We start from the raw sequence: 12176 nt of genomic DNA on the forward strand, positions 1-12176 counted from the left end.
GTGCGAAAGAAGCGTTCGAAGTGTTCGTATCCGCTACCAGTGAGAATCACATTCCACCCATGACCACTCGCACGAATACTAGCCATGTAAATAACAAGCTCGGATGTCTCAAACCTGCTAGAGATGACTTCTTACACTACTAAACCGGAAAACTCTAGTGAATTTCCAACACACACTCTTTGGAATCAAGACGCAGTCATGCTTTTGCGTCCAGTGTTCACTGAGGACATGGATGCTGACTCAGAGCTGGTCTCAAACAAGGGCTACCATCCACAAGAACGCCGAAAAACGCTGACATTGTGAATCTTGTCAAACATTTCAAGGCGCATTGACAACAACAGTCAAACCATCGAGGAAACCACCACTGGCACAAGTCCTTCATAGACCACAACACTAGGGTTTCTATCTCTCATATCCCTGCAGGAGCCCCCTAGTACAACGACTAGAGTACAGAATACCGCAGGTATGTCAAGCTGCTTCTCCACTAAACTAGGGTCGATGATATTATAGGGAAGCACCTCAACTCAAGAATTGAGAAAATCCGCAGAGATTAGAAGGGGTTAGTGACTTTAAAGATTACACGTTCCAGCCTCCTGTGGTGTCCCCTGAGTTACTAGTGATGAAAGAAACAAAGGAAAAGCACAACGGTTGTTTGGACAAGTTAAATATGTCAAGTGTCTACTGAAGTTGGTCCTCAAGTCTATACTCGATTCAAGAATTATCTGATCAATCGAATCGAAATTCTCCTGTCAGGTTGCAGCCCTGTATAAACGAATGTGACGCAATCCCCATATGCAAGGTGAAGAGCTTGCAACATATTCAGCTCCCCTGCAAGTCACTGCACGGTTTAGAACAGGAAAAAAGCAAGGTGCACCATTTCAGCAGAAAGACACATCCATTTTCCCACAAAAACCAAGACGGAAACCCAGTCAACAGTTAAAGTACGGCTAGTTTTCAATCGGGTTCGAACCCACAACATACGGAGAGGCCACAGAGGCTGCTCGGCTAAATCTCCACTCCCCAAAAAGAGTGGTTCAATAGCAGGCTAAGTTGTTACATTTTTCGGATTGAGACCGCTCCACACGCATGCTTACTATCACACATCGCACACACAAACTTTATCGAAGCGATGAAACGAATCATTGCTTTAATTTGGTGAACAATAACCTCGGGGACAATTCTGTCCACCACCTACACATGACCGAACTGGTCTTGGGAGGACAGTTGGGGATGGTTGGTTATGGTGACAATAGCAGAAATTGGCGGCCTGGACCCCCGCCGTTGTTTCAATGCAATCCAACGGTCACTGTTATGCAGTCTTTACATGCACATCTCATCTAGTGCAATTTCCGAGGTGTAAGTTCTATGCAAATGAGAACAAGTGTAGCGAAGTGTAGCGACGCTAAATTAACACTATACTTGAAAACTTAATGTGTTAGGAGTGTTGGTTTATATTTTATAAAGCATTCTGTAAAATTTGTACATTCAGTTTCTTTGATGTATTGTCAAAATAAAGCCAAGAGTGGTGTACTTGATTGTTTGTCATGGAAGGATATGCCTGTGTAAAGCAGACCTACTGTCACAAACGCTCGGTGACCCCCGTGACCCGAAGACTGTACGAGGAATGCCCAGGCGGAACTCGCCGAAGTCACTTCATTATGCGGCCCCGCGGTCGATCGCGTATGAGTTGCGTTTTGTTACATCGTACTGCAAGTCTCACCATTGTAGGGTAGCAGCTGATGATCACGTATTTTCCTCGACTGGCGAAGTCCTTTCTTCCACGTAAGTAACAGTATGCTGCCGCTTAATATAGCTCTCTGCCTGGCATAGCTGCAGTACAGTAAGTTCGAGGTTTTGCCTGGGTATTTGGGTCGGACGGCAATCTGGTTTTGTCGTCCATCCCAGATACCCAGGCAAAACCTCGAGCTACTGTACTGCAGCTATGCGTGGCACTGCTGTAGCAGTGTGTGTAAAACTGCACAGTGGCTCGAGGTTTTGCCGTCCGACCCAAATACCCAGGCAAAACCTAAAGCGCGAGCTGCTGTACTGATACTGCAGCTGGTCAGCCTCAACACGTACAGCATGCCACGCAGAGTTGCTGTATTGATATTGCAGTGAGATCGCACTGGTTTCGGTGTTTTGTCAATCATCATGTGTTGTTACAACATACAGTCACACGAAACGTACAAACGTTTACTATATTGTCAGTAGACGCCTGCAGAGAAGACCACTTTATTGCTGAACCGCCGAGAAACGAAAGTTCTGCACGCAGAGGTTTAATAATCACAGCATGGCTATATCTATAGCTCTGCGTGGCAGGGCGCTGTATGTGTTGCCGGCCTTTTACGGCCGTATAACGCCGGTAACACACCCCAGGGCTCGAAATTAACTTTTTTCTCTTGTAGTCCCATTGCATTGGGCTACCATTTTCTTAAGTTGGTAGCCCAGTGACAAGGTCTGGTAGCCCATGCATGAATGAAGATTTTTTTGTGAAGGATATTTTTATTTATATCTAGACAATGAAAGATTTATTTTTCATGATTCTATTCAGGAAGTGAATTTTCTAGTCATTTGACATCAATACCCGTACCCGCAGATCATCATAGCCTTAGGAGAACGGTGACGCCTCAAAGTTTGACAACCTATTCACACATACGCAGAGCTTGTATGCAATTTTTGCAGTGCTGTGGTGGGATCTGGAGGCTGTGTTTACAAACATCAGGGAAGGTGACAAGCTGCTATTGTAATTTTGAAATTTACTGATGTTAACAGGACTGGAGATTCTCATGATTCATTATGATAATTGTACCGCTGTGATTCCCCGGGGAAGGCAAAAATATCCCCATGTTTAGACAGATTCACAGACTGTTGTAAAAATTCTGAAAACATGTTTATAACACCATTCCTCTCTATCCCCATTTTTAAATTAGTTGGAAAATTATGCTTGAGTAAGATTGAGATTATATGTCATGCATATTTATTACCTGACGTCATATGAATTATTTATCGCTACTGAAACCCTGCAAGGTTTACAAGTCTGTGGGGAAAAGCATTCACCCCACTATCTGAGCACCAGCCCACCACCTAGCCTTGCAGTCTGCAGAAGTTTATTCCTTCAATTTATTAATTTTTGATATTTATATGCCCACAGACTTGGAGCAAGTCTACAGAGTGCAAAAATGTAGTCAGTTTTGTATTGGAAAAAATTGTTCCTTGTTCTATTGGCAGCCTTGTATACATGGAGTGCATTTGGGGAAATTCCAAAATTTAATTTCTTGTACATAAATGCCCTTATCACACTTATGTTAACCATATTAATTAATGATTAATGTAATTAATATTTAGAAATAATGGGTGACGCCCTGACCATTATTATTCATTTATGGCCAAGGGCAAGCGGAAAGTCAAGAATTAACAAGGCTTGGCGAGCATGCTTATTTTGGCTTTCAGTCTTGCCCAAGCGTATAGATAAATGTTAATGGCCGAGGCAGAGTCTTGTATTTTCATGATATTATCAACAAACCCTAGAAAACCATCAAGATTTACAAAAATTTCCCATGTGAAAATAAAGCACACCTAGCAATGGTATACCACGAGATTTTGACCAGTTCACGACATATATGCACGAGCGATAGCGAGTGTATATATGGAGTGAACTGGTCAAAATCTCGTGGTATACCGTCGCTGGGTGTGATTTATTGCTATTATATCATAATAGTATATTGAAATTGTGGTGTGGAACGTCAAAAAACGGATTTTTGCTCAAGCTGAGAGCTCGAGCGTGTGCCAGCCGTGGTATATCGCCAATATACCACGGTTCTTTTCGCGTCTCGACCAATCAGATCGCTGTATTTACACCATCAATATACTGGTTTGATATAATATATATTATTGCCTAAATATATGGGTTTATGTGCCCGAGAACAGGTGACAATATGCCTGACGCCAGGAGGCAAATTGTCTCCTGCTGCGAGGGCACATAACCCATGTATTCAGGCAACAATATTTTTATTACATGCCTCTTCATGGTTACAAATGCTATATGACATTTACAATGTAGTTATATGCAGGACATTTTCAAACAATTTTACCATTATCGACCAACATCAAACGGATTTTAACGAAAGTAAAAAAAAAGTGTGTGCATGTATATTTTACATCTATCATTAAGCGTCTACTTAGATGTAGAAACATTGAAGTGCTTCACTGGCCTGGGTCACCATGGAAACCAGTCAGTACATCGTTAACCGACCCACTAACTACCCAGATATTCCTTTTCAAATCAATTCACTGATTTGCACTCACATCAAGGCATGTAATAGGCAATGCACGGTCATGCCCACCCTAAAAATTTGGCAAATCTGGAGATTTTTTTAAAAAGTATAATTTGGCCCACAAGTGCTTCATTTTGTTTTTGTAATTGATTATTAGCTCCCATATATGCATATGTATATATGCAAATGGGAGGTATTCTTGTATGGTGGAAAAATTTCGTCTATATGTATGTATGTATGTATGTATGTCCGTCCACGTCAAAAACTCCAAAACCGTAGCACCGCTGTCTTAGTATTTGGTGTACAGGTGCACCTAGGGGTGGAGATGTGAATTTGTTCAAATGAACATGTCAGTGCCAAAAATATGCAAATGAGGGGAAAAAAAGGAAAATCCTGCAAATGGCTAAAACTCAGTAAGCATTGGTCAGATTTGGTTGAAACTTGGTATGCAGATTTCTTTAGGTAATTTAAATTATGTGTGCAAAAATTGGGATGAAATTTGCATGTTTGTATTTTTAGGGTATTTTTTCCGTTTTTAGTAAAAAAATCTTGTTCTCTGAAATCACTCGTCTGATTGCTATGAAACTTGATATTCATGTTCCTCAGGATGAACTCAGTCACGCTTGTACAAATTGTATTGATATTGTCATATTTGTAATGTTGAGGCAATTTTCCCAATTTTTGATAATTTTTTTTTTATCCAAAAACTACTGATTTGATAGCTTTGATATTTGGTATACAGGTATCTAAGATTAATCTCAATATAATGTATTGAAGGTATGTTGAAACTGGCAATTTTTTTATTTTGGGGGCAATTTTTGCCTTTTTTGGTCAAAAATTTTTTCTCCTAAAACTTCTGATCTGGTAGCTTTGATATCTAGTGTACAGGTTACTAGGGTTTACGTTAATTAGATATATTTAAAATTAGGATGAAATTTGCAATTTTGTATTTTGGGGACAATTTTTCTCATTTTGGTCAAAAAATTTGTTTCTCAAAATTTACCAGTCTGATTGCTTTGATATTTAGTAAACCGGTTCTTAGGGTTTTTGTTAATAAGACATATTGAAATTAAGTTGAAATCCGGAATTTTGAATTTTTGGGCAACTTTGTGAAACTCTCAGTTTTACTGGGATATCTTTCATTTTGTATTTTTAAGATTTTTTTGGTAATTTTATACCTACTGGAACTAAGAGAATTAAATGTGGTTATTTAGTAAGCATTTGATATGGTAAACTGTATTTGGTGTTGAAATGCAGTAAAAAAATCCTGGCAGATTTTGAAAAAATTCCAAACAAATGCCAATAAAAAATTCAGCCAGAGAAGGTTTGACAAAAGAAAAGGTGGAAGGTGGGGAAAACAGAATGTACAATGGATCGGATAAAAAAGATAATGTACCTCATCGATCTTCCAGACACCATCCCTTATCAAATGGTCCACCCGATGTATTTTTGCACACAATTAACCATGCAGTGTATTTTAGTTTAAGATGTCAAGTTAATTAAGGATTTGAAAGGAATAGTCAAGTTCACCACAGTTTAACTTTATCTCTTGTGTCATCATCCTTGTGTAATTGGTTAAGTTTGTAAGTTGTTCCATATGTGGATGCACCAGCTGTTCTGGAAGAAAACAATGTTTACTTTTCCCTGTAGGGTTTCTGAGTTGATGATTGTATGTTGAAATTTCTCCATGTATCTGGTGTATGGGCAAAGTGTAAACATTGGTTGCATGTTATGTATTTCAGTCTATGTCAAATATTGTAAATGAAAAATCAAGAACAGTTTGCTGTGTGCTTGTAAAAGATAGCATATTTGTCAATACATAAACTGCCTTGCAGATTGATTGTCTTAAAGATTATCACAGAAGTTGAAAAGGAAAAGAAACTAATCAAATTGCTGTAACGTATTCACTCTCAGTGCCTGTATAGGCCTATACTTAACTATTTTATCATTACATTCAGCTGTTTGTTATATCTTTATCACTCTCCATGGGCCAAGGCACACTTGGGGTCAATGTCATCACTCTGTGCCAGTCTGTGTATGTCAGTCTGTCTGTATGTATGTCCATGTTTCATACAATTGTTGACTTGTTTTGATAACTTATATGGGAGCGAACACAGGGCAGTGATGTTGTCACTATTTTGATCTTTGTACAATTGACAATTTACATGTTTGCTGAAAAGTTTCAATGTTAGCATTATTATTCATTTTCACGGACATAAAAACAAACCATTGCTGTGTATTTGTGGTCAGTCACATGGTTCAGCTCGACCATTAAATGAGATGTATATAGCATGGTAATACATAATGAATGAGTGAATGATTTTACTAATCATTTGACCCATATATTCATGATTATAAAGTTGAGTATCCATTGTACAGACAGTGATGAATAGGATTATCTGCAAGATTCTAATTGAATTCATTGATATTTGCCTACAGCTGTAAGTATACCTCACGTACCCTGGTCGTAAAGCCTCAGAGGTACATGTATGTGAAACTTAGAAGGAACAAGAAGCAAAAGATGGATAACTGATCTTTAATAAAATCCTTCATCAGGTAAGATTTGTTTTAAAATTTTAATTATTTTTTATTTTTAATTTCCTGCACATGTCTCATTCATTATCAGTTAAGCTTTTCGCATGCTCTGTTTTATTTGGCGGATACTTTCTTCAACATCAATTGCTTTGTACATAACTTATGTAATACATGTAAGTATTTTAGAATATGCGTCTTTAGTGTGGTGTCTCCTTGGCAAAAAAAAACAACAGGACAAAATAAAGCAAGTGCAAATGAAATTCATGAAGTTCCTTTGTTTCAAACATAGCATCCTTACAGCCGAAATAATTATGAAGAATTCTGCAAGCGTTTGAACCTTTGGCCTCTTTATCATTGGAAATTATTTATATTTTTTTAGAAATATAAGAATAATGTGTATGATTGTCCCCAGTCATGTTTCATATTAATTTTGATGTTCCTCAGTAAACTACATGTACTAGAACCCGCATTGTTTTTTAGACTCGCAGTATAAAACTCAATGTATTTAGGTACTTGGCTCTTCAAAGATATATGGCTACTCTAAATGAATTGTGCATTTCCAGCCCTGCCATTGACATCACTTTATCTTGTCAAAGTTTCAGATGCCTGGTCAGAATGTCATGCTTAAATATGTACATATTTTTAATGGTTTCATATAGTTTGTTGTGTTGTTTATTGTTTTATTGTACCTTATGCATTTATATTTTATGTATATTTTATGGAGCCTGTTAATGTGACTTGTTCCTGTTGGTCTTCCTTTGAAATAAATATATAAATAAATATATTGCTACTTGCTTGAATACACGTCTTGACCTACATTATGTACCTGTTTCCTTTAAAAAGGTCCACAATCACCAGTGAATACAATGGGTTTGGGGCAAAGTTATAGTTTAATTAAAATTACAGAAGTCATAAACAATCAAGTTGTCTTATCTTGCATATAAAAAGCCATATTTTAGAATGAACTGATGTAAACTAATGTCAGCAACTTGCAGGAGATAATATTTACATTGCATGCTTCAAGTTAATGTTTTCTTTTCACCTAATCAGATTCAAGATCCCTTGCTGAGACAGTGCATCACTGGGCAATGACAACCAGGTGAAAAGCAACATAGTGACAATACCATCCTCCATTGCAAAGGAAATACACAGTGTGTGGCTATGCAAACAGCCAAAACTGAACAGAGATCGTGGTGTTGACATCAATGCAGAGCAAAAACCTGTGGAATTGAGGGAGTCTTTCATTAATATATTTACTTTCCTAAGACAATGGGTCCTTGCTGTGGCACAGGTTTGTACTTACACTGTTCAGTGTTTCCACTGGCTAAATTTTCCCTAAGCCATTATGGCTAATTGAGACCAAAATTGATTAGCCAGAACTATAGGCCAGAACTATAGCATCAAAATTACATGTAATTGCATTTATGATTTTTATCCAACTGACAGTTGTATACTCAGGTGGGTCCTATCAGTTGCTACAATGGCAAGATGACATTAAACTAGTCCAATAATCATTTACATTCAAGGTAATACATTACCAGGTCCATTTGTGATTTAAAAATTTAAGTAGGACCATCCTGAACGACTGATAATCAGTGGCAATGTAAATAAACAACTATTTTTTATGGAACAAACTGCTTTCTTAATAACATTCACAACAAATTTTATTTCCTGTGTGCCAAACACTTATGTGACTTGCACTTTTGTAAATGTATCAAGATGTATCACAAGTATTACATCATTGACAGGGTAACTTCAAGATGTTTCCTTTGAAAGATCCATAGCTTCTGCCTCAGTCATCAAGTGCTTTCAGTTCTCCAATCACAGAGTCTAATTTTTACACCAACTGTTCACTTTAAGAAGGTGTACTGGTAATTACATTTTGTACACTAGGTGTAAACAGTCGCCTCTTTCTATTGGTAGTCCAAACAGTGAATGCTTTAGTTTCAAAATCAAACTGGGTGTATATGTTAAAATGTCTGTCTGGCCACATGTCTTACAGAAAAAAAAGCTGACTCTTCTCTTATTCAAACACTAGCCATGGAAATTCAACGAACTATTCTTGGCACACTTTCTTTTTTTGTAACTACTCCTACCCTGCAACTCTACAGCCTGTGCAATTATCTTTTTTGCTTACTTGTACTCGAACACGACTTAGCATGTCACAGTGTGCTGCTTGTTGTTCAGCATTGTAAACATTCAACTGGACAACATCCTAGTTATATCTTCATGCAAATTTATGACCTATGCCTATCCACAATACAGTGTTATATTCAGTACTTTTACACATCATGGCAGAAAGTGACCCCTGCCTATATCCACAAATACATGTACACGGTATGGAAGATAACCCGGGCCTATCCTCAATCCAAATGCATTCACATGGTATGGAAGATGGCACAGACATATCCACAATACACATAATATATAAAATGCAATGGAAGATGACCTAGGCCAATCCACAATACACATACATGCACACAGTATGTACATGTAAGATGACTCAGGCCTATGTAGAATACAAAATGGGAGATGACCAAGGCCTATCATCAATACAAACAGTCTGTACCTGTATCGTATTCAGGATAGGCGTGGGTCATTTTCAATAAAATATGTACCGTTATTGTATTCAGGATAGGCCTGGGTCATTTTCCATAGCAGGTACCTGTATGTGTATTCTGGCTAGCCCAGGGTCACCTGCGATGCTGAATAATTGTTTTGTGGATAGGCCTAGGTCATTGTATTTGCATAGGTTATAACATTTACATGAAGTTAGGTCAGGACGTCATCCAATTGACAGTTTACCATGCTGCACTCATTTATAGCTGCCTCTGAGGTTGCCACAGAAGTGTTCTAAGGTGCCGGTTTTTGAAACACTGGTTTCATTCTGTTCACCACCCTTGCTGTCATTGGCTGCTGCTGTCTGCTTAGTTTTTGAAAATACACTGCAATCAGTGTTTCCTGACTATGTTAGAAGCATTGTTTACAAAGCACTTGTCATCATAAAATAACAAGGTCATTGCATGCAGCCATCTGAAAGCATGGCATATCACTTGTTACTGAATATAATAGTTTTCTGAGACTGCACACTAAAGCGAGGAAAGAATGACCACCCAGGGATGTTGAAAAATATCTCTGCCTTTAACTACACTCTCGATCAGCCCCTGAAAAATATCACTAACCAGTTTTGCGAAGGATAGTTGAAAATATTTCCCAATCTGCAGACATTTCATTTCCCATTTCACGCTCTTGCGAGTGGCAGCGGAAACACTGCTGTTGTCATACACAGTTGTAGTTCTTTTAAAATACCCTCTTGAGTAGATCAAATGTATTACACCTCTACTAGTATTTAATCAGTAATTTTGTTGTGATAATCATGGCTTACACATTTTTGGTGAAGTTATTTTCTCTTTTTTAGCTGAATTTGCTAAAAAATTTTCTTTAGACTTGGCACTCTATGAATTGCCTAGTGAAATGCAGATGATATGATAAATGCACATGACTAGACATTCAATACATGTAGCTTCATTCGTAGGATCCATAAAACTGTTATGATGAAATATATTCCAATGAGAGAATACATCTGGTATGCACACGTGATTTATAACGTTTACATGTGTGTAATGCTTATCATCATTAGGGTTAAGGACATACAGAGTGTTTACAATTCATCCCAGCAATACATCCCATCATCAAATGTATTTTAATCATTCCGGTTATCATTGTCATTTAAAGAGTTATAAGTAATCATGAGTCTATCTGTTTACAATTCAGGATCAGCAGTGAATGCTGCAATATCAAGGATGAGAAATATCATTGACCTTGACAAAGAGCGTTAAAGACAAAGTGGAGGGCTTTGAATTGGACTTGGACCATGACATTATAACGAAAGATGAATGGAAATGATCAAACAACAGGTAAATTTCTTCCATTTCAGTCCTTGCACCCAAGTATATGTACACAAGTGACTGTTGCAAAGATGTGCTGGAAGTGGTATCTTGTAACTTGCACAAAGTGTTTTATGTTAGTTGTCTTTATATAGCTACACATGTATAGCATCTTTACAATTACAAGAATACTAATTAGAAACACAGGTTCACAAAAACATAAGTGATACATTGCTGTATTTTAATTGACATTGCCAGCAGCAACTATGCAGGTGCATCAGCTTAACACTAATCCATCCAGAATTATACACAACATGCATGTGATAGCAATCCTCATTCTTAAACTGTGCAGGACATTGGTTGTAGCCAATCTATTACATATGACATGAGCAAGAAGGAAAAAGTGTGGTTGAGATGTCTAGGTTAGAGAAACATGCATATAGCGGAGACAAAAATAAATTTATTTGTTCTTTGTACACAAGAATTCTTGGATATGTAACACACAAATAAACTAACTTTTTGTGAAGAGAAATTATTATCTTCCATGATTGGTCCATGATTGTCTTCCATGAGTTTATTATTATTTCTATGTTAGGGAACAGGTGTGTATATCCATGCAGAAGAGGAAGCAAGATAAATCCAAAACCGACTTCAAGGCAGCATTTTACCACGCAAAGAAAGAACCAACTACCAGGGACAGTTGTCTCAAGATGAAGACAGTGGGATTGCATCTCCATTTGGTAGAGGATTTCCTATTAGTCAGTATGGTGGACAGACGTGAACCTTACACTGCTCAGCACACAGATTGTATGTACATGTATGTTGGGATCAAAAACTCCTAAACCACTACACCTACCACAGACAAACAGTGGGCAACTTAACAGATATAACCCGCAATACTAAGCAGCATCATATTACAGCTAGTACACAGAACTGTTTAAGGTAGTCCAGCTCAAAGAGAGGAAAATTCAACTTTCAGAGCACTGAGAAAACACAATTATTATTTCATGCCTCCCCTCAGTATCATGGTGATCTCTGTAGTATAATAACAAACCTGTAGGTAATTGTCACTTGTGATGATTGTTTATAAACATTCCATTATCACTTTTTCGCTCCAGAGGTGTACATGTCAATCAGGACCTAGATTTACATATACTGGTCAATAACATTGCAATGTGCACATGTATGATATATATAGGTACTTTGTTTCCCAGTAAGCTTTCAGAAGAAGAACAAGAAACTAGAGTTGATATTATAAAATTTGTGAAAATTCATCAAAAAGATACAGCTACACTGCAGCCCAAATTTCATTGGAAGCTGTCATTATTTACAGCCGGGGGGGTGGGGGTGTGGGGGTGGGGATGTTGGAGGAATTTTGTCGGAAACTCTAAAATTTCAAGTACCCGCCCCCCAAACCATGATGAACTTGAGTAACCCCCCTCTCTTACATGGAAATTTTGACTGACCCCCTCCCCCTCAC

The 12176-nt window shown here is 37.8% G+C and overlaps 1 long non-coding RNA gene across 1 annotated transcript; it reads left to right on the forward strand.

The window, feature by feature from the left end:
- Positions 1-1585: 1585 nt before the first annotated feature.
- On the forward strand, positions 1586-11816 carry LOC139126545 (uncharacterized). The gene is made up of 5 exons (XR_011550631.1): positions 1586-1782; positions 6714-6830; positions 7860-8100; positions 10584-10726; positions 11292-11816. It is a non-coding gene; the product is annotated as an uncharacterized lncRNA (long non-coding RNA).
- The last annotated feature ends 360 nt before the right edge of the window (positions 11817-12176 follow it).

The sequence above is a fragment of the Ptychodera flava genome (genome assembly GCF_041260155.1).
Source record: "Ptychodera flava strain L36383 chromosome 3 unlocalized genomic scaffold, AS_Pfla_20210202 Scaffold_27__1_contigs__length_13241970_pilon, whole genome shotgun sequence".
In the NCBI taxonomy this organism is placed as follows: domain Eukaryota; kingdom Metazoa; phylum Hemichordata; class Enteropneusta; family Ptychoderidae; genus Ptychodera; species Ptychodera flava.